We start from the raw sequence: 25,304 nt of genomic DNA, 5'->3' as shown, positions 1-25,304 counted from the left end.
TGGGTTCAAATCCTGTCTCAGACACTTAATAATAACCTAGCTGTGTGGCCTTGGGCAAGTCACTTAACCCCATTTGCCTTGCAAAAACCTAAAAAAAAAAAAGAAAAAAAAAGAAAGAAAGATAACCCAAGAACTAATTGGCAATTAAATAACTTTATCTTAAATAATGGATGGGTCAATAAGCAAATACTAGAAACAATCAGTAATTATATCCAAGGAAATGGTAATAATGAGACATCATACCAAAATTTATGGGGATATAGCCAAGGCAATTTTGACAGAAACTATATCTCTAAATGACTATATGAATAAAATGGAGAAAGAGGAGATCAATGAATTGGGTATACAGCTATAAAAGCTAGAAAAAGAACAAATTAAAGATCCCCAATTAAATACAAAATTAGAAATTCTGAAAATCAAGGGAGAGATTAATAAAATTGAAAATAAGATAACCATTGATCTCTTAAACAAAACTAAGAGTTGGCTTTTTGAAAACAGCCAATATAATAGACAAAACTTTAGGTAATCTGATTTTAAAAAAAGAAAGAAGATAACCAAATCACCAGTATCAAAAATGAAAAGGGTGAGCTAACCACCAATGAGGAAGAAATTTAAAAGGTAATTTGGAGCTACTTTGCTGAACTGTATGACAATAAATTGTATAACCTGAGTGAAATAGATGAATATTTACAAAAAATACTCACTGCCCAGATTAACAGAACAGGAAGTAAATTACTTAATCTTTTCAGAAAAAGAAATTGAAGAAACCATCAATAAACTCCCTAAGAAAAAGTCTACAGGTCCAGATGGAGTTACAAATTAATTCTACCAAACATTTAAACAACAATTAATTCCTATTCTACATAAACTATTTTAAAAAATAGGAGAGGAAGGAGTTCTGCCAAACTCCTTTTATGACAACAACATGGCGCTAGTGCCTAAACCAGGAAGAACCAAAACAGACAAAGAAAATTATAGACCAATCTCCCTAATGACTATTGATGCAAAAATCTTAAATAAAATTTTAGCAGTGAGACTACAGCAAATTATTACTAAGATAATACACCATGATCAGGTAGGATTTATACCAGGTAGACAAAGATAGTTCAACATTAGGAAAACACTCAACCTAATTAATCATATCAATAGCAAAACCAACAGAAATCATATGATCATCTCAATAGATGCTGACAAAGCCTTTGATAAAATACAACATCCATTCCTATTTAAAAAACTAGAAAGATTAGTAATAAATGGAGTTTTCCTTAAAATAATAAATAATATCTTTTAAAATTCAACAAATATTATATATAATGGTAATAAACTAAACATTTCTAATAAAATCAGGGGTGAAACAAGAATTCCATTATCACCATTACTATTCAATATAATATTAGAAATCCTAGCTATAGCAATAAGAGAAGAAAAAGAAACTGAAGAAATCAGAACTGGCAATGAGGAAGCAAAACTTACACTCTTTGCAAATGATATGATAGTATACTTAGAGAACAAAAGAAAATCGTCTAAAAAAACTCCTTGAAACAATTAACAAATTCAGCAAAGTAGCAGGATATAAAATAAACCCACATAAATCTTCACATTTCTATTTATGAACAACAACACCCAAGAGCAAGAGATAGAGAAATTCCATTTAAAGTAACTATAGACAACATTAAATATTTGGGAATCTACCTTCTGAGACAAACTGAGAAACTGTATGAAGCACTTCTCACACAAATAAAGTCAGATATAAATAATTGGGAAAATGTCAAATGCTCATGGTTAGGTCAAGTTAATATAATAAAAATGACAATTCTACCCATATTAAACAATTTATTCAATGCCATACCACTCAAACTACCAAATAACTACTTTACCAAGCTAGAAAAAATAGTAATAAAATTCATCTGGAGCAACAAAAGGGAAAGAATAGTAAGGGAACTGATGAAAAAAAAATGTAAAGGAATATGATCTAGCTCTATCAGATCTAAAACTATACTAAGTCATCCAAACTGCCTGGTACTGATTGAGAAACAAAGTAATGGATCAGTGCATTAGGATAGGTTCAAAAGAAACTGCAGTAAATGATTACAGCAATCTACTATTTGACAAACCCAAGGACATCAGCTTCTGGGATAAGAACTCACTATTTGAAAAAAATTTGGGGGGAAAATTGAAAAATAGTATGGCAAACACTAGGCATAGATCCACATCTCACATCCTTTACACAAAATAAGGTCAAAATGGATACAGGATTTAGACATAAAGAGCGACGCCATAGATTAATTAACAGACTAAGAAATATTGCATCTATCAGATCTGCAGAAAGGGGATAAATTTATGACAAAACAAGAATTAGAGCACATTATAAACTGCAAAATGAATGATTTTGACTATATTAAATTAAAAAGGTTCTGTGCTAATAAAATCAATGCTGCCAAAATTAGAAGGAAAGCAGAAAGATGGGAAACAAACTTGACAACTAGGAGTTCTGATAAAGATCTCATTTCTAAAATATAGAGAGAATTGCATCAAATCTATAAGGTCACAAGTCATTCCCCAGTTGTTCAATGGTCAAAGGATAGGAACAGACAGTTTTCAAATGAAGAAATTAAAGCTATTTATAATCATATGAAAAATGCTCCAAATCATTATTGACTAGAGAAATGCAAATTAAAACAAGAATGAAGTATCACTTCACAACTATCAGATTGGCCAAGATGAGAAAAAAGGAAAATGATCAATGTTGGAGAGAATATGGGAGGATTGGGATTTTGATGCATTGCTGGGGGTGTTGTGAATGTAACCAACCTTTCTGAAAAGCAATATGGAACTATGCCTAAAGAGCAATAAAACTGTTCATATCCTTTGACCCAGCAATTCCAATTCTAGGTCTATATCCAGAAGAAATTATAAGAAAAGGGAAAAGTCCTACATATTCTAAAATATTCATAGCAGTTCTTTCTATAGTAGCAAAGAATTGGAATTGAGGGGATATTCATCAATTGGGGAATGGCTAAATAAGTTATGGTACATGAATACTGTGGAACACTTGTTCTATAAGAAACCATAAATGGTCGGACTCCCATGGAATGACATGGGATCTGATGCTGAGCAAAGGGAATAGAACTAAGAGAACAATGTACACATTAACAACAACATTGTGCAATGAACACCTTGATGGAAGCAGCTCCTCTCAGCAGTTCAGAGAGCTAGGACAACTGTATTAGATCAACTATGAACAATGTTATCCCCATGCAGAGAAAGAAAAACAAAACAAAACAAAATACACACACAAAAAAAAATAACAAAAAAAACAACCAAAATAACCCTTCAGAATCTGATGAACATTTTATATAAATTATCTCTTATGTATCTCTTTCTTTTAATCCTAATTCCTCATACTGAAAATATCTAATCTGTAAACATTCTTATCAAAAATACATCAAATGCCAACAACAACAACAGAAAATATTAGGAACAACTTATGCAGAATGATCATTGCCGAGTCTGGAGGAGGGAAGCCAGGCCGACATCAATATGATGCATAAGTTGGTTCGTTTATTGATCACAGGATACATACTTTTATACTCTACATTTACGTAACCAATTACATAAGCGTTTTAGCAAGCATTTTTTCACATGCATACCTTGTGTATGTCTTAGGTGATTGTTTTGAGAACCAAACAGTGTTCTGCTAAACAGAGAGAAGATTGTTTTGAGAACCAAACAGTGACTTGATAAACAAAGTGCAGAAGGTAATTATCTCAGAATGTGCTATCTATCTGGGCCTGGGAATGTACCTCCTAGCTCACACATGCAGCTACTCCCTTGTCTAAGCTCTGAAGCACATCTTGCTCATTAAAGCACATAACTATTTCTGTGTTAACCCTTCAATAGCTCTTAGCCTGGAATACATATGACACAACAGATCATAAAATCATAAACCATTTTTTGTGACTAGCCAATCAGGTTATACATTTGTTTGTCATTAATTACTTTGATCCAAGAGTTAAAACTGACAAGATTCAATTTCCTCTGGGGCTTCTGGCTCTTTTTTTTTTTTTTAGATTTTTCAAGGCAATGGGGTTAAGTGGCTTGCCCAAGGCCACACAGCTAGGTAATTATTAAGTGTCTGAGGTCGGATTTGAACCCAGGTACTCCCGACTCCAAGGCCAGTGCTCTATCCATTGCGCCACCTAGCCACCCCCGGCTTCTGTCTCTTCTTACCAAGATGTTAAAAGCAAAGAATTTACCTCTAGTCTAGTTGACCAGAGCAGTTTCTCCTGCTTTCTTAGGGGATTTCTCATCTGCTACACAACTTGAAAGCCATTCTTTGAGATATATGAATTTTCAAAAGGTCTACACAGACAAAACATTTCCCTTTGATCATTCAAAAAAAAGGACAGATCCTGTGGAAAGGGGCAGATAACCATTCTGAACTTAGTCCTTAATTTGAGCTCACAGGAGCATGATTTTCTTTTTAATCAGAACTATAGAGATCAAGAAATTTTTAATAAACTAGTAAAGGATAACAGAGTAGACAACTGCTAATCTGACTATTGGCTGCTGAGGGGAGTGGGGTGGGAAAGGAGTAAATATACATGGGCATATGGATGAAAATAAATCAATCAATTATTTTTTTTAAAAAAAGAGAAATCTGAGATCATGATTTGTTTAGTCAGAGCCAACTGGTGGTAAAGGGAGTTTTTGCCTTGGACAAAATGACCACTGCCCAAGGGAAGTTCAAACAAAGACCTAAAAGGTATTGGTTAAAAGGGTATATCAATGAAATATAAAATGGCTATATAACAGAGCCACAGGCTACATCAGGTATTGATTTTTGAATTATCAACCTTCCCTGAGTATAATGTAAAAGAGTAGGTTGTAACCACTACTTGTTTTAAGTTTATTTATTAATGCGAATTTCTATATCCCTTGTCCTTGGAAATCTTTTGTGGAAAAGAAAGGTTTAACTAACTTATACCTGATATATATAACATACTGAGTACCTTTTTATTCACTCTTTGGTGCATACTTTAGATATGAGACTACGTCTTCATTTATTTTCCCTGGAGTTATGGAATTGGAGTATAAAAGAATCATTGCGTATGAGAAAAAGTCTGGTCCTTGTTTTAGATGATCAATCTCACCCAGGAGAGAACTAAATCCCCAAACTCATGGGTCCAGAGCAAAGAGACCCTACTGGAGTGGAAGAGAAGATAATGCCTCAGAGGATAATGCCCTAGGCAATAGGTCTTGTTGTTATGGAAATGTTGGTCTTGAGCAACACATGTAAAATTGTTCTAATATATCAAACTTTTCTTTTTTTCCTTTCAGACTAACAATAACCTACAGTTATGCTTTTCAAGCAAATAGTAAATTTAAAACAAAGGAAATGCTTCCCCTTGTACTATAGAACTAACGTGGAAGTTAAGTGCTTCAAACTTTATGGGAAATGGCCAAACAAATTTTAATATCTAAATCTAATAGAATATTACCACACCAAAAGTAATGAAAAATATGAAGAATTTATATGACCTGATGAAGAGTAAAACAAACAAAAATCAGGAAAAAAAATACAAGGATTACAATAATATAAATTGAAATAGTAAAAATAAAAAACTGCATCATTAATGACTGAGATTGGCTGTGAAGAAGAGATGAAAGGCTAAAGAGTCAAAGTATCAGAGTACAAGCAATAACTTAGTTTAACTCTACCAACATTCCTTTCCAAACAAGTTTAAAAATAATACCTCAAGTCAAATTTTGGAGAGGCAGAGCCTACAAAAGATTGGAATGAGTCAATTTTCCAGCCCAAGAGAACTTAGATCAGCAGAAGGGTTTGTGACACTGCACTGGAGCTTTATCCAGCAAAAGACCTTGGAAGCAGCTACAATTACAACACCAACAGTTTTAGTGAACTTGCAGCCCAGAGATGGTAAAAGAATCAGGCAAGTGTCAGAAAGAAATTATAGGGGACACTTTACCAGCACTGGGTACATGATCCTATTGCATTGGCCATACAAAATTCCAGGTCAGAGTTCCAGAGCAAAAAAGGAACACTAGAGCCTGCAGTCACAGGTGAAAACTTGCCATAGTAAATGTTTTAAGGCAGAAAGAAGTATTAGCCCTTGGGGTTACAGAAGATCAAGGGATGTGGTCACAGTTCCAACACCTAAAGGAGCTCTAGCATTGTAGTTATAAAGAAGTAAGGTCCCTTCCTCAATAAAAACCAGAACATGAGCCAAGAGGGCAGTAATCATACCTCTCCAAGGATGATACCACATTGGAAGCACCAAAATTTTTCAAAGAGAACTAATTCTCTTTTAGTGGCGCAGTTAGGTGGCGCAGTGGATAAAGCACCGGCCCTGGAGTCAGGAGTACCTAGGTTCAAATCTGGTCTCAGACACTTAATAATTACCTAGCTGTGTGGCCTTGGGCAAGCCACTTAACCCCATTTGCCTTTCAAAAACCTAAAGAAAAAAAAACAGTGCAAAAACTCTGAAGTTTAGGACACTGTCCTTTTGATCATGGGAGTAGATTCTTTTTGTTTGTTTGTTTTTTGCAAGGCAAAATGGAGTTAAGTGGCTTGCTAAAGGCTACACAGTTAGGTAATTGTTAAGTGTCTGAGGCCAGATTTGAACCCAGGTACTCCTGACTCCAGGGCTGGTGCTCTATCCACTGTGCCACCTAGCTGCCCCTGGAAATAGATTCTTATTTTAAAATAAAGTCAAGAAATAGACTGGGAACATGAGCAAAGAACAACAAAAAAAGAACATGGCCATAAAAAAGCTACTATAGTGATGGAAAAGATAAAGGCACAAACTCAGAAGACAATTATGTTAAAACAACTACAACAAAGCTCCAAAGGGGAAAAGAATGTGAAAAACTCCAATAGGAACTCCTAAAAGACCTTAAAAAAGGATATTTAAATAAAATGAGAGGTAGAGAAAGAATTGGGAGATTGTGGTGATTAAAGAAAATTATAAAAAGGGAGTCAACAGCTTAGAAAAAAGAGTCCAAAAATACTAAAGAAAAAATACTAAATAACACCTTACAAAACAGAATTGATTAAATGGCAAGAGGCACAAAAATACAGTGAAGAGAAAAACTTCTTAAAAGAGTAGAATTAGTCAAATAAAAAAAAGATTCATAAAAATTTTTAAAGTAAGGAGAGAATGGTATTAGGCAATTCTTGAACCTCATTTTCATTGGAATTGGGTCAAAGACTTTTTATCATACATACTCAGGTATAGAAGTCCATCTTACTCTACAAGGGAGTAGGAGGGGATGAAAATAACAGAAGGAATTGGGATGCTGATCTGTCAGGGAGGAATAATTAAAGGAAATGGTGGACAGAAGCAAAACAAATTTTTGAGGAGGGATAGGGTAAAGAGAGAGAGAGAAGAGTAAAAGGGGAGAAAATAAGATGATGAGAAATGTACAATTAGTAATCATAACTGTGATCATGAATGAGATTAACTCATCCATAAAACAGAAGTTGATAGCAGAATGAATAAGAAAACAGTATCCAACAAAATCTTTTTTACAAGAAGCACACTTGAGACAGAGACACAGAGAAAGCTAAAATAAGAATCAGAAGAAGAATCTATATTGTGCTTCAAGTGAGGTTAAAAATAGGCAGGAGTAGGAATCATGATCACTAACAAATTTTTTTAAAAAAAAGCAAAAATAGGCCTAATTAAAAGAGATAAGCAGGAAAAACAAATTTTGCTAAAAGGCATGAGTCGACAAAGTAATATCAAAACTATGCTGCAAAGTAATATCAAAACTATAGTAGTGGGAGACATCAACTTTCCCCTCTCACTGTCAATTAAATTAATGAAAAAATTATTTAAAAAAATATTTAGAAAATGAATAGAATTTTAGAATATTTTGACATTATAGACCTCTGGAGAAAACTAAATGGGAATAGAAAGGAATATACCTTTTTTCTCAGACATTTATGGCACCTTCACTAAAATTGACCATATGTTAGGGCTTAAAAATCTCACAATCAAGTGCAGAAATATAAACAATAAATGCATCCTTTTCAGACAGTTATGGAATTTAAAATTACATTCAATGAAGGACAGTGGAAAAAATAGATTAAAAGTTATTTGGAAACAATAGTCAAATCATAAAGAATGAGTGAGTCAAAGAACAAATCTCAGAAACAATAACTAAATTCAAGAGAATGACAAAAATGAAGCAATATATCAAAAATTATGAGTTGAAACCAAAGCAATTCTTTTTTTTTTTTTAGATTTTTCAAGGCAATGGGGTTAAGTGGTTTGCCCAAGGCCACATGGCTAGGTAATTATTAAGTGTCTGAGGTCAGATTTGAACTCAGGTACTCCTGACTCCAAGACCAATGCTCTATCCACTGTGCCACCTAACCGCCCTATAAAACCAAAGCAATTCTTAGGGAAATTTTATATCTCTAAATATTTTCATCAATAAATTCAGAAAAATCAAATAAATGAATTGGACTTACAAGTTTAAAAAAACTAGGAATGAATAAATTTAAAGTACCCAATTAAACACTATACTAAACACACTAAAATTCAAAGGAGAGGCTAATAAAGTTGAAATTTTTTAAATGGAACTAATAAAATAAAATTAAAAGTTGATTTTGTGAAAAAATAAAATAGATTAGATCCTTGGTTAATTTTATTTTTAAAAATGAAAAGAAAAACCAAATAACTAGTATCAAAAATGAAGAGGGTGAATGTACCAGCAATGAAGATGAAATTAAAGCAATTAATAGGAATTATTTTACCTAATTATTTGTCCATCTGGTAATCTAAATGGCATATGAACATTTATAAAAGTATAAATTGCCCAAATTAACAGAATAGGAAATAGAATGCTTAAATAATTCTATCTCAGAAAAATTTAACATTCCATAAATGATTTCCCTAAAACAAAAATCCTGATAAGAGGTCTAGGGGGGGCAGAGCCAAGATGGTGACAAGAAAGGATCTCCTCTTAGGCGCTCTCTGATAAAACTCCTAAGGACTCTAACTAAATTTTCGAGAGACAGAACCCACAGAGGGACCCAGTGAGGCAGTTCTCCTACTCAAGTTAACCTGGAAAAGAGCAGAAAGGCTTGGCTCCCTGGTCGGAGGGGTGGCCTGCCAGAGGGGTGGCCCACCAGAGCGAAAGAACTTCAGCCTCTCAGAGGCAGCCCCAAGGTGCTGGGAGCCCAGCTCACAACAGCGGGGGAGTCTCCTGAGCTACACCCCAGGGAGCACTGGGCACAAATTGGGGGAACAGTGTGGGGACCTCTGCCAGAGCAAGCACATGGAACCTAGCACTCAGGGCACACAGCCAGCTACTTGGTCTTTATGCAGCGCAGATCCAGGAAACAGAAGCAGGCAGGAGCCCCCAGGGAATGAGCCCATTGAACCTGGGGAGGGGAGTGAAGAGAGAGAGAGACTGCACAGCTCTGTCCTCTGCCCCTGGAACAGGACTCTGGGGCTCTGACCACATTCAGATCCTGATCACAGTCTAGGCCCCACCATAGAATAGCAGGCCCCCCCACCTCAGCCCCATGGCAGAGGGGGCGCTTATGGTCATTCACAGATCAGGAGGGAGGACAGAACCTCACACACTGAGACCCTTGTGGGCATGTCCCAAAAGCTCAGGAAGCACCCCCAAAACCAGGCTCAGGCTGGGAAAAAATGAGCAAGCAGAGAAACAAGAGGAACACCATTGAGAAATATTTTGTAAATGAGCTCAAGAAGGATCAAACTACTCAGTCTGAAAATGAGGAGGCACAAACTCCTGCATCTAAAGACTCCAAGGAAAACAGAAATTGTGCTCAGGCTATGACAGAGCTCAAAAAAGACTTTGAAAATCAAATGAAGGAGTTAGAAGAAAAATTGGGAAAAGAAATGAGAGAGATGCAGGAAAAAACATGAAAATGAAGTCAGCAGCCTAGTCAAGGAAATCCAAAAAAAAGCTGAAGAAAATAGCAAGCTAAAAAACAGCTTAGGTCAAATGAATAAAACAGTTCAAAAATTATTGAGGAGAAGAATGCTTTAAAAAGCAAAATTGGCCAGATGGAAAAAGAGATAAGAAAACTCTCTGAGGAGAACAAATAGCATTCAGGGAGATTGATGAATTTACCAGAAATCAGGAATCAATACTTCAAAACCAAAAAAATGAAAAATTAGAAGAAAATGTGAAATATCTCATTGAAAAAACAACTGATATGGAAAACAGACTTAGGAAAGAAAATTTAAAAATCATTGGAATACCTGAAAGTTATGATCAGGAAAAGAGCCTTGACATAATTTTCAAAGAATTACTATAGGAAAATTGCCCTGATATTCTAGAAGCAGAGGGCAAAATAGAAATGGAGAGAATCCACCGATCCCCCCCAAGAAAGAGATCCCAAAAAACCAACCCCTAGGAATATTATAAGCAAGTTCCAGAACTCCCAAGTCAAAGAGAAAATATTACAAGCAGCCAGAAGGACAAAGTTCAAATATCGTGGAGCTGCAGTCAGGATCACACAGGACTTAGCAGCAACTACTTTGGAAGCTTGTAGGGCTTGGAATATAATATACCAGAAGGCAAAAGAGCTTAGAATGCAACCAAGAATGAACTACACAGCAAGGCTGAATTTCCTCTTCCAGGGAAAAAGATAGACTTTCAATGAACCAGGGGAATTTCAAATGTCCCTGTTGGAATGGCCAGAGCTGAGCAGAAGGTTTGATCATCAGATACAGGACTCAGGTGAAGCATAGAGATTGGAGGAGAAGGGGAAAATATGAGGGACTTGATGATGAACTGCATATATTCCTGTATAGAAAAATGATAATACTCATATGAACCTTTTCAGTTAATAAAGAAGGCAGAGGGAGCTTTTATAGTTGAAGCACAGGAGAAAACGGAATTCGAAGATAAAATATGGTGTAAAAATGGAGTCAATAGAAAAAAAGGGAAATGTAAATGGGAGAAAGAAAAAGGAGTGGGGGGGAATAAGCCAAGATATTTCATATAATAAGATTTTTCTTTATTACAATGAGCTATTGCATTGATATGGAAGAGGGGAAGGCAAGGGGAAATGAGGGAAACTTTGCTCTCATCAGAGGTGGTTAGGAGAGGAAACAGCATATATATACATATATATATATATATGTATATATATGCTCAATGGGGTATAGGCATCTAGAGTAAGAAGGGGGACAGGGGGGAGGGGTGGGAATGTGAATGAAGGAACAGAGGATGGACCATGGGGGGGAGAGTAATAACATATTTTCTTTTTTATTTCTTGCAAGGGGCTGGGATTGGATGGCCTGTCTGGGACCAGAGGGCCAGGTGGCTGCTGGGCCTAAGGGGTGGTATGTGGGCTCGGAGCCTCTTGGCCCCAGAGCCAGGGATCTGTCTGCTGTGCCACTCAGCTACCCTACAGCAGAGTCAGAGTGAAAGGAGAGAGAAAATATAGTACATGGTAGTGGAAAAATACGAAAGGAGGGGGGTTGTGATCAGCAATGGCAATGGTGGAAAAATATGGAAGTAACTTTTGCAATGGACTTATCATAAAGAATATGACAATACTTTCAAGTATTAAAAGGGGAAAAGAGGAGAGGGGGGACGGAGAAGGGGAAGGGGAGGGGAGAACTAAGGGGAAATAACAAAAGGAAGGGAAGGGAACAGGGAAAAAGGGAAAGGGGAAAGAAAGGGGAGGGTATGATACAGGAGGGCAAACACAGTGAAGGGGGTGGTATTCAGAAACAAAATACTGGTGAATAGGGATAAAAGGGGCAGAAAGGGGGAAAATACAAACAGAGGGAAGATAGCACAGAGGGCACTAAAGAATTAGTAATCATAACTTTGAATGTGAATGGGATGAACTCTCCCTTAAAACGTAAGCAAATAGCAGAGTGGATTAAAAACCAGAATCCTACAATATGCTGCTTACAAGAAACTCATTTGAAGCAGAGAGATACATATAGAGTAAAGGTAAAAGGTTGGAGCAAAATATATTTTGCTTCAGCTGAAGTTAAAAAAAAAAGCAGGGGTAGCAATCCTTATCTCAGACAAAGCAGGGGCAAAAATAGATGGCGTTAAAAGAGATAAGAAAGGAAACTTTATCCTCCTAAAAGGTACCATAGAAAATAAAGTCATTTCAATACTGAATATATATGCACCCAGTGCGACAGCACCCAAATTCTTAGAGGAGAAGCTGAAAGAACTACAGAAAGACATAGACAGCAAAATTCTACTAGTGGGAGACCTCAACCTCCCACTATCAGATCTAGATATATCGAATCATAAAACAACAAGAAAGAAATTAGGGAGGTAAATAGATTGTTAGAAAAATTAGATATAGTAGACTTATGGAGGAAACTGAATGGGGATAGAAAGGAAGCTACTTTTTTCTCTGCAGTACTTATACAAAAATTGACCATGTACTAGGACATAAAAACCTAATGATCAACTGCAGAAAGGCAGAAATAGTGAATACATCTTTCTCAGATCACAATACAATAAAAATCATATGCAATACTGGGCCAAGGAGATATAGACCCAGAACAAATGGGAAACTGAATAACCTCATTTTAAAAACTGAGTGGACCAAAAAACAAATTATAGAAAGAATTAACCATTTTTTCTTAGATAATGATAATAATGAATGAACATACCAAAACCTATGGGATTCATTAAAAGCGACTCTCAGGCAATATATTATAACTCTAAATGCTTATATGAATAAATTGGAGAAAGAGGAAATCAATGAACTAAACATGCAACTAAAAAAATTAGAGAAAGAACAAATCAAAACTCCCCAATTAAATACCAAATTAGAAATTCTAAAAATTAAAGGAGAAATTAATAAAAGCAAAAGCAAAAAAACTATTGAATTAATAAATAAAACCAAAAGTTGGTATTATGAAAAAAACAATAAAATTGATAAATCTCTGGTCAATTTGATTAAAAAAAAGAAAGAAGAAAATCAAATTGCTAGTATCATAAATGAAAATGGTGAACTCACCACCAATGAGGAGGAAATTAAAGTAATAATTGAAAATTATTTTGTCCAACTCTATGCCAATAAATTTGATAATCTAAGTGAAATGGATGAATAGTTACAAAAATATAAGTTGCCCAGGTTAAATGAAGAAGAGATTAAATACCTAAACAACCCTATCTCAGAAAAAGAAATTCAACAAGCCATTATTGAACTCCCTAAAAAAAAAATCTCCAGGGCCTGATTGATTCACAAGTGAATTCTACCAAACGTTTAAGGAACAATTGGTTCCAATCCTCTATAAACTCTTTGGAAAAATAGGGAAAGATGGAACTCTGCCTAACTCTTTCTATGAAACCAATATGGTACTGTTACCTAAACCAGGAAGAGTTAAAACAGAGAAAGAAAATTATAGACCTATTTCCCTGATGAATATAGATGCAAATCTCCTAAATAAAATCTTAGCAAAACGACTGCAACAAGTTATCACTAGGATAATACATTATGATCAAGTAGGATTTATTCCAGGGATGCAGGGTTGGTTCAATATTAGGAAAACTGTTAGTATACTCAATTATATCAACAACAAACCTATCAGAAATCATATGATCATATCAATAGATGCTGAAAAAGCTTTTGACAAAATACAGCATCCATTCCTTTTAAAAACACTAGAGAGTGTAGGAATAAATGGACTGTTCCTTAAAATAACTAGCCGTATCTATCTGAAACCATCAATAAGCATTATATTCAATGGGGAGAGGCTAGAGGCATTCCCAATAAGATCAGGGGTGAAATAAGAGTGCCCATTAACACCACTACTATTCAATATTGTATTAGAAATGTTAGCTTCAACAATTAGAGATGAAAAAGAAATTGAAGGAATTAGAATTGGGAAGGAAGAGACAAAACTCTCACTCTTTGCAGATGACATGATGGTCTACCTAGAGAATCTCAAGAAATCATCCAAAGAACTACTGGAAACAATTAGCAATTTTAGAAAAGTTGCAGGTTATAGAATAAACCTTTATAAATCCTCAACTTTTCTATATATGTCTAGCAAGATACAGCAGGAAGAGCTAGAAAGAGAAATCCCATTCAAAGTAACCTCAGACAATATAAAATATTTGGGAGTCTATTTGTCAAGACAGACTCAGAATCTTTTTGAAAACAATTATAAAACACTTCTCACACAAATTAAATCAGATTTAAATAACTGGGCAAATATGAACTGCTCATGGATAAGTAGAGCTAATATAATAAAAATGACAATTCTACCAAAACTCAACTATCTGTTTAGTGCCCTACCAATCAAAATTCCAAAAAATTACTTTAATGAGTTAAAAAAATTATAAGTAAATTCATATGGAGAAATAAAAAGTCAAGAATTGCCAGGAGCTTAATGAAAAAAGTGCAAAAGAAGGTGGCTTAGCCCTACCCAATCTAAAATTATATTATAAAGCATCAGTCATCAAAACTGTTTGGTATTGGCTAAGAAATAGAGTGATGGATCAGTGGAATAGACTAGGTGTAAAAGCAGGAGATGATTATAGTAATCTGCTGTTTGATAAAGCCAAAGAGTCCAGCCATTGGGATAAAAACTCCCTCTTTGATAAAAATTGCTGGGATAATTGGAAGTTAGTATGGAAGAAGCTTAGATTAGACCAAAACCTCACACCCTTTACCAAGATAAGATCCAAATGGTTACAGGACATAGACATAAAAAACAATACTATAAGCAAATTAGAAGATGAAGGACTAGTCTAGGACTAGTCTACCTGTCAGATCTATGGAAAGGGGAACAGTTTATGACTAACAGGCTGCTGTTCAATAAACCCAAAGAGTCCAGCCATTGTGATAAAAACTCCCTCTTTGATAAAAATTGCTGGGATAATTGGAAGTTAGTATGGAAGAAACTTAGATTAGACACACTTCACACCCTTTACCAAGATAAGATCCAAATGGTTACAGGATATAGACATAAAAAAAAACAATACTATAAGCAAATTAGAAGATCAAGGACTAGTCTACCTGTCAGATCTATGGAAAGGGGAACAGTTTATGACTAAGGAAGAGTTGGAGAACATCACCAAAAACCAATTAGATGATTTCAATTACATTAAATTAGAAAGCTTTTGCACAGATAAAACCAATGTAACCAAGATCAAAAGAAATGTAATAAATTGGGAAACAATCTTTACAACTAATGATTCTGACAAAGGACTCATTTCTAAAATATACAGAGAACTAAGTCATGTTTTTAAAACAAAAAAGCCATTCCCCAATTGACAAGTGGTCAAAGGATATGCAAAGGCAATTTACAGATGTGGAGATCAAAGTAATCCATAGCCATATGAAAAAATGCTCTAAATCATTAATTATTAGAGAAACGCAAATTAAAGCTTCTCTGAGGTACCACCTCTCAGATTGGCCAGTATGACCAGGAAGGATAATGATCATTTTTGGAAGGGATGTGGGAAATCTGGGACACTATTACACTGTTGGTGGAGCTGTGAACTCATCCAACCCTTCTAGAGAGCTATTTGGAACTATGCCCAAAGGGCAACAAAAATGTTCATACCCTTTGACCAAGCAATACCACTACTGGGTCTATACCCTGAAGAGATGAGGAAAAAGGGTAAAAAAACATCACTTGTACAAAAATATTTATAGCAGCCCTGTTTGTGGTGGCAAAGAATTGGAAATCAAGTAAATGTCCTTCAAATGGTAAATGGCTTAGCAAACTGTGGTATAGGTATCTGTATCCAGATAAGGAGCTGTAGAGTTTGAACAAAGTGCAAAGTCTAGTCTCTTTAATTTAGAAAAAAAAAAACAGATATCTCATTGTCTGAACTTTTTACCTCTTAGACTTCTCTTCTCTTTAAGGATATGATTTCTCTCTCATCACACCCAATTTGAATCAAGGTACAACATGGAAACAAAGTAAAGACTGACAGTGTGCTTTCTGTGGGGGGGAGGGAGGCAAGATGGGGGGAAATTGTAAAACTCAAATAATATCTTTAGTAAAAATAAATTTAAAATAAGAAAAAGAATAAAACAAATAAGGAAACCGAAATAAAAAAAAAAAGAATATGATCCACCTGCAACAGAGTTGTTGGTGTTGGAACAAAGACTCAAGCACATTTTTTATTATTATTATTTGGGGGGGGTGCAGGGCAAATGGGGTTGGGTGGCCTGCCTGTAGCTGCATAGCAGGGTGACTGTTGGGTGTCTGAGGCCGCATTTGGACCAGGGTGCTCCTGGCTCAAGGGCCAATGCTCTGTCTACCACCCAGCCACCCCTACTATTATTACTATTTTATTTTATTTGGGGGTCTTTTTTTCTTTTTTTCTTTTGGTTTTTGCAGGGCAGTGGGGTTGGGTTGGCTTGCATGTCACACGGCTGGGTGATTGTTGGGTATACGGGGCCGGCTGTGGGCTTGGGTGCTCGTGGCGTCCATTGCGCCATCTGGCCATAGCTACAATTATTATTATTATTTTTTTAATTTTAATTTTTTTTCTCTCCCCTTTACTTTATTGCTCAGGCAAGTCTATATTTATGGGGGGAGGGGTATTTCATTTACTCTTAAACAAGACTATTTTATTAATGTAAAAATAACATTTGTACAAAATGAGAATAAATATTAATTAAAAAAATAAAAAAGGTAAAAAAATCCCATCCAAATGCTTTCACAAGTGAATTCTACCAGATTTTTTAAAAAGATTTTATTTATTTTGTGTTTTATAATTTTTCTCCTTATCTTCCTTCCCACCCCCCCCACCCCCCACAGAAGGCAATTTGTCAGTCTTTACATTGTTTCCATGGTATACATTGATCCAAATTGAATGTGATGAGAGAGAAATCATATCCTTAAGGAAGAAACATAAAGTATAAGAGATAGCAAGATCAGACAATAAGATATCAGTTGTTTTTCTAAATTAAAGCTAATAGTCTTTGGTCTTTGTTCAAACTCCACAGCTCCTTATCTGGATACAGGTGGTATTCTCCATTGCAGACAGCCCAAAATTGTCCCTGATTGTTGCATTGATGGAATGAGTGAGTCCATCAAGGTTGACCATCACCCCCATGTTGCTGTTAGGATGTACAATGTTTTTCTTGTTCTGCTCATCTCACTCAGCATCAGTTCATACAAATCCCTCCAGGCTTCCCTGAATTCCCATCCCTCCTGGTTTCTAATAGAACAATAGTATTCCATGACATACATATACCACAGTTTGCTAAGCCATCCCCCAATTGAAGGACATTTACTTGATTTCCAATTCTTTGCCACCACAGAGCTGCTATGAATATTTTTTTATGAGTGATGATCATCATCATCTCTTCAGGGTATAGACCCAGTAGTAGTATTGCTGGATCAAAGGGTATGCACATTTTTGTTGGCCTTTGGGCATAGTTCCAAATATCTCTCCAGAAATGTTGGATGAGTTCACAGCTCTACCAACAATGTAATAGTGTCCCAGATTTCCCACAACTCTTCCATCAATGATTATCATTCTTTATGGTCATATTGGCCAGTCTGAGAGGTGTGAGATTCTACCAGATTTTTAAAAAGCAATTAATCCCAATACAATATAAACTTCAGAAAAACAGGCAAAGAAGAAGTTTTACTAAGTTCCTTTTATGACCCAAATATGGTGCTAATACCTAAACCAGGAAGAGCAAAAATAGAAAGAAAACTATAAATCAAATTTCCTTAATGAATATCAGTGCAAAAAATTTTAATAAAATACTAGCAAGGAAATTAGAACAATGTATCACAAAGATCATACACTGTGACCAGGTGGGATTTGTACCAGGAATGCAAAGTTGGTTCAATATTAAGAAAACTATCAGCATAACCACTATGTCAATAACAAAAATAACAAAAATCAAATGATTGTCTTGACAGATACAGAAGAAGTTTTTGGTAAAATACAATATATTTTTATTTGAGAAAAACACTAGAATAGTGTTTTTCCTAAATGATCATAAATATATATATATATATCCCTAGAACCACAAACATTCTCTTCAACAGGTGTAAGCTAGAAGTCTTCCTAATAAAATCATGGTTGAAGCAAGGATTTTATGTCATCACTATCATCATTCAATATTGTACTAGAAATGCTACCCATAGAACTGAGAGAAGAAGAAGAAACTGAAAAAATTTACAATAGGAAATGAAGAAGCAAACTAGTCATTTGCAGAGGATATGATGGTACAATGAAAAAAACCCTAGAAAAATCACCTAAAAACTTGTTTAACAATTAACAATTTTAGCAAAGTTGCAGGATATAAAACAAAACCACATAATCATTAACATTTCTGTATATTACCAGAAAAGTCCAGCAGGATGAGACAAAAACAAATTCAATCTAGAATTATTGCATATAATAAAAAATACTTTGGAGTCTGTTGCTAAAATAAACCAGGAATTTTGTGTACCCAATTACATAAACTTTTTGACACAAATAAAGTCTAATATGAACAATGGGAGGAATATTAATTGCTCAAGTATAGGCTGAGGCAATTTAATAAAAATAGTAATTCTTCTTGTTGATATATTTATTCAGTGTAAATATCAACCAAACTGTCAAAATGCTATTTTACAGTTACAAAAAATAATAATAAAATTCATCTGAAAGAACAAAAGGTCAAGAATATTAAGAAATTCACTGAAAAAATGTGAAAGAAGATGGCCTAGCAATCATCAGATATTAGTATGTGTTACAATGAGATAATCATGAAAACATTCTGCTTCTAGCTAAGAAACAGTAGAAGATCAATGGAGTAGATTAGGCAAATGATACAAAGAAATAAATGACCATAGTAATCTTGTGTTAGATGAATGCAAAGATCCAAGCTTTTGGGACAAGAATTAACCATTTGACAAAAACTGCAGGAAAAACTGGAAAGTAGTTTGGCAGAAATTAAGTATGGCTTCTCATACAATATATGCCAAGACAAGTTCAAAATGAGAATTAGAAATAAAGGGTGAGACCATAAGCAAATTTGGGGAGCATGGAAAATTTTACCTTATGGATTAGGGAAGAATTTATGATCAAACAAAAGATAGAAAAAATCATAAAAAGTAAAATACATAATTTTGATTATATTAAATTTAAAGAGATTTACACAAACATAACTAATGCAGCTAAGATTAAAAGGAAAGCAGGAAATGGGGGAATTTTTTTATAACAAGTTTGTCTGATAAAGGACTCATTTCTCAAATATATAGAGAACTTAGATTTATAAGTCATTCTCCAAAGGATAGATAATCAAAGAATATAACAGACAGTTTTCAAAAGAAGAAATCAAAGCTATTTATTCATATGAAAAAAATTTCTCTAAATCATTATTTATTGGGGAAATACATATTTAAACAACTTATACCTATCACACTGGCTAGTATAACTAAAGGAAAATGAAATGTTAGAGAGAATGTAGAAAATTTGGTACAAGAATGCATTGTTAGTGGAGTTGTGAATTTATCCAACCATTCTGGAAAGCAATTTGGTACTATGCCTAAAGGGCATTCAAATTGGGCATGCCTTTTGATCCAGCAATAGCATTATTAAGCCTATATCCCAAAGAGATCAAAATATACAAAAATATTTACAGCAGCTCTTTTTTTAGTAGCCAAGAGTTAGAAGTTGAAGGAATGCCCATCAATTGGGGAATGGCTAAATAAGCTGTAGCAAAAGATTATGAATACTATAGCATTATAATATGGTTTTAAGAAATACCTGGAGGGGCGGCTAGGTGGTGCAGTGGATAAAGCACCGGTCCTGGAGTCAGGAGTACCTGGGTTCAAATCCGACCTCAGACACTTAATAATTACCTAGCTGTGTGGCCTTGGGCAAGCCACTTAACCCCATTGCCTTGCAAAAACCAAAAAAAAAAAAATACCTGGAAAGACTTATATGAACTAGATGCAAAGTGAAGTGAACATAACAGGAGAAGAATTTACATAGTAACAGCAATATTGTAAGATGATCAACTGTGAATGACTTAGCTATTCTGATCAATACAATGATCCAAGACAATTATAAAGGACTTATGATGTAAAATGTTCTACACCTCTAAGGAAAAACTGATGGAATCAGAATACAAAAGCATGATTTTTTCCACTTTTTTTCAATATGGCTAATATGTAAATATATTTTGCATTATTTCACATGCATAATTGATATCATATTTCATGCCTTTTCAATGGGTGAGATAGGTAGTAGAGAATTTGGAACTCAGTTTTTAAAAATAAATGTTAAAAATAAATAAATCATGTATTGGAATAAAAAAAGAAGAAAAGATTAAGAAAATAAAATTCTTTCCCTTACTTGCAGAAGTGGACAACTCTGAGAATAGTCAAACTCAATAGGTGTATTAATTAGATTTGTTAAACTTTTTCTTCCTTTTTTATTCATTGTTATAAAAGATGACTCATTAATAATATAAGAATAATCAACTATGAAAGACTTAATTACTTTGACGAAAATAATGATCCAAGAATATTCCAAAGAACACATGATGAAAACTATGAGCTACGTTCAGAAAGTGAACTAATGAGTCCTAAGATCAGTTTGAAGTATACTTTTTTGTTGTTGTTTTGCAACATGGCTAATAAGGAAATAAACTTTGGGTCATTTTATGCATATATCATATTGCTTGACTTCTCAAAGAGCAAGAAGGAGAGAATTTGCAACTCTTTTTAAAAAATAAATCTTAAATATTGTTACATATAATTGGAAAATAATGAAATAAAATAAATATTAAAACACAACTCATTAAGTAACTGAGGGGAGCTATTTTTAAAAACAAAAGTCTTATGAAAACAAAAACTACCAATGAAAGGTTTTGAAAAGGAGAATTTAAGGGATTCATATAAATGTGTACCATTATCTAGTCCTAGGAATTTCTGGACTCCAGTCATAAGTAATTCTTTTACTTGGGTTATAGTTACCTCTGTATATATCAATGAAAAAAGTAGCAAGTTATTCATTCCTTTTTATCTTGTAGGAAAAATGATTGATGATTCCATTAGCAATGCCTGAACTGAATACAATTGCATATTAGGCTCACACTCTGCATTTATTATGATTGGGCCATTGTAAACCCAGAGAAATTTTGAACAGGCAACTCGGCTTTTGGACAAGTTGTAGCAGCATTTCCTAGGTGGATTAGCATCAAGTATACTTTTTTAGATTGTCAGGCCTTTTCTTATATTCATTTTTTTTTTTAATCACAGAATTAGAGAGTCAGGAGCTAGAAGTGAACTTAGAGGTTACCTACTCTAACTCACTCATTTTACAAACAGGGAAGCTAAGGTCCAAAGAGAAAAGTGAATTTTTTCTCAGATAAAAGTATTTAAGATCCAGTTATTGGTTGTAGTGTCCTTTTTTTAAAATTAAGATCTTTTCCCCTTAAAATTGATGGGTGGGCCAATCTCAACAAAAAGACTGAGGGAGTAGTTATTCCTAAACTCAGTACACCATTACCCTAAAACATCCACAAATGTTTCCAATAAAGAAAAAAAAATTTAAAGAGGAAGAGAAAGAAATCCTGCTTCCCCCAAAAAAATTCATTGGAAAGGGAAAAATGAGTAAACAACAAAGAAATGTTAGCACAATGAATAAATACTATCATATAAAAGAAAAAAATAAAGAGAAATAATACTATAGTAACAGCTAGATTTCTAAAATAGGCAGGGAAATTCTAGAGTTATGAAGTTTATTTACAGAAGTAATTACAGAAAAATACTCAAGGATCTGTGATTTCATCAGGATAGGAACTTCCTTTACCACCACAATTTATACTGGATAGAGCATCAGGCCTAGAGTCAGGAGGAGAGGAATTTCAATCCAGCCTCAGACAACTGACAGTAGCTAGCTGTTTGACCTTGGGCAAGTCACTTAAACCAGATTGCCTCCCATCCAGAGCCATCTCCAATCGTCCTGATTTATATCTGGTCACCAGACCCAGATGGCTCTGGAGGAGAAAGTGAGACTGGTGACTTAGCACAGCAATCCCTCACTCAAATCCAGTTCATGTGCTTGTCGTGGCATCACCTCCCTGATTGTCATGGTTCTTCTTTGAGAATGAAGGACAAATGTCATTATCATTATTATTATTACAGCCTGTCCCTAACTTACTAGATAAAGTTCAGGTACTTCCTTTAGAGACATTAAGTAAGCTACCTATGGTGGCATAATTAAGTATTGGAAGTGAAGCTGAACTCCAGGTTTCCAGATTCAGTAGTCTGTTAATTATACTACACAGTTTTTCAAAGGAAGAGCTAAGGAGGGTTGTTAGAATTCTTAAAGAAGAATTCAACAGGACAAGGATGAAAATAAAAATGTCAATATGGATTTTTGGAAAACCTTTACAAGTCACTGGTCTTCCCAAAAAATTTAAAATAAAGGGCATGAAAACTATGTCCAAGAGATCATATTTTTAAATTGCCCAGGAGTATTGAGAAAATAGAGCATAATACAAACAAATAGATTTTAAAGAACTCTAGAAAGAAATGCCATATTTAATTAATTCATAAATTTATTTGTCAAGTTCCAGAACTTCAGTATCAAAGAAAGAATTTTATGAGAGAAGTGAAGAAGACAGTTTACTTAGCAAAGAACACCAATATGAATTCTATAGACTACCCAAACAAGAAATGAAAAAAAGTTTTAATATGATACACAAATATAGAAATGTTTTATGTAATATATTATGTAAAACTGAATGTTGTTCTATGTGGTAATATTGATCTTCAATAAGATGACAGATTTTTAATAATTCCTTCACACAAATATTGGTGTACAGGGTATTTGAAATACACAAGCAAAAAGAAAAAATTTAATGAAGATAAATGTCTATATTCCATAAAAAACTAACTCAATGCTTATATGTTTCCAGGAGGAGATATGACTAGTACCTTTTCCAAGTCATACTTTATCTAAGTATTTCTAAAGAAACAAAGAAAAAACAATCATGAAAGGGGAGTTTCCCATGAAGGGAGATAAAATAGAAATATGTTAGAGAAAGAAAGGAAGGCAAAAGAAAATGAATTAGTAAATCAAGCTAGTAAAGTGACAAATGATAGTAATTCAAGCATATAGGTGAGGAATAGAATGAAGTGTGTTATCACAAATACACTCCTATCTGAACTAATAAGGGAAGTATTTTTTTTTAAGATACGTCAGTAAAATAGACTCAAGGCATCTAGAGTTTCTTTGGTGGGAGAAAAGTGAGGGCATGACAATAGTACATGAGAATAAATTCAAACAGTCATACCTGGGCTTTTTTTGTTGGTTTCCAAAGGCAAGGTCAAGGCATCCACACCTAGGCTGAACAAGGTGGGGATATGGAAGGTCTTTGAGTATAAGGAAAGAGGCAAGGATTATATTAATCAAATTTTTATTTTACATGAACACACAAATTTAGAAAAAAATTAAAAACCCCAACAAAAATAATTCTCAAATTTAAAAGTAAAAAAATTTGAAAATGAAAGGAGAAGGGGGCAACTAGGTAATGCAGTGAGTAGAGCACTGGCCCTGGAGTCAGGAGGACCCTGGGTTCAAATCCAACCTGAGACACTTAATAATTGCCTGCCTAGCTGTGTGACCTTGGACAAGTCACTCTTAATTCCATTTAAATAAAAATTTAAAAAATTTTAATGTTTTTTTAAAAAATGAGAGACAAAATTAAAACAAAGATTATTTTGGTTTGGAGTGTTTTTTGCAAAGCAACTTTGTATCAAAAACTACTTTCCATTAAAAAAAAGAAGTGGTCAAGTGAAACATTCATTAATTAGTTACCTGCTATAAGTGTTTTTGCATAAACCACATAAATATATTTGACAGTGTCCTGCAAGTGGAAATGACTATGTGAATTATTGAATTATAGTACTAAACAGCCATAAATACAAATAAGAATTTTCATTTTCTCTTTACCTATCTATGATTATTTGATAATTGCATGATTAATTATTTGATAAAATTTTGTTTCTTTTTTAATATGAAAAGTGTGGATTTGAGATTATTTATTAGAAAGAAATACATGTAGTCATGTAAAAATAGTGAACAAATTGAATTACTATGAAGCATCTTTCTTTTTTCAGTGAATACTTCTGGGTTGAGATCTAGGAAAAGAACTTTTCCCTACTTCCCCCCACCACCATTAAGTACATGGCTTAGTGTTTGGTCATTAGAATGTTCAATATCATTTAAAAAGTTTGGAACATGATTAGCTCCTCCTAAGTGCTATGTTTATACATTGAGTTCCTACCATCATACGTGTGGACCATGTCATCATTTTAGCAACTTGTCTTTCCTCAAGCATGGACAAACTTCTAAAACAACCATATTGCATAGAATTAACCTTTTTTTTATCAACCTCTCCAAAAAAAGTCTCCCACTGTATCCATGGACATCTCCAGTCATCCTGATCTCTATCTTACCACTGGACTCAGATAGCTCTGGAGAAGAGAGTGAGTCTGGTGATTTTGCACAGCTCTACCTCACTTAAATCCAATTCACTTGCAAGTCAAGATATCATCTTCCTGATGTCATTGATCCTCTTTAAGAAGGACAAAGAACATATTAGCTTAGCATATATTTCAATAAGATTATATGGCAATATCATGAAATGGTTCTTAATTAAAATTTGTATCAACAGATTGCCCTAGAATTTATTTCTGATTCATTTGGGGGGGGGATCCCCAGTTGTTTTCTGCTAAATATGGCTGTATAGCATTTTCTCTTATTTTTGAGAACTTCCTGCTTTGTTTCTAACTGCCCAAGAGAAGATGCTAATTTTTTCCCAGCAAAAGTTATCTTTAATTTACTTTTTCAGGCCTCAACTCAATGTACTACTGGTCTCCTGCTTCACCCAAGTAACTCCTCATCAATGAACATCTTTTCAATTTGCATCTGTAAAATGGGGACCCCATCTGAGACTTTCTCTCTAATTGAATTCCCTCTTCATTTTGAAATCAGATATTCATCTTCAACAGTTCTTTTCCAAACTTCTTAATAGGGACAAAACTTTAATATTTGTTTAGAACATTTAAAACCTGCCTAAATACAAAAGGATGATAATTAAGCTAAGTTCATGATTTCCCCAAATAAAATATTCACTTTTTCAGAGTAATTTTTAAAGCAGATAGAATAAATCACTTTGTCTCACATAATTCATGGCAATTGAGTATTTAAGGTAGTTAGTCAACACTATATGTTTACTGAACATGCACAACTCAATACTAGGTAATCTGTAAACAAAGAAAGCAAATAAATCTGATACCTAAATTAGAGACCCTTATAAT

This window comes from Macrotis lagotis, chromosome 1, assembly GCF_037893015.1.
Source record: "Macrotis lagotis isolate mMagLag1 chromosome 1, bilby.v1.9.chrom.fasta, whole genome shotgun sequence".
In the NCBI taxonomy this organism is placed as follows: Eukaryota; Metazoa; Chordata; class Mammalia; order Peramelemorphia; family Peramelidae; genus Macrotis; species Macrotis lagotis.
The sequence above is the reverse complement of the archived record's forward strand: the minus strand, read 5'-3'. Positions refer to the sequence as shown.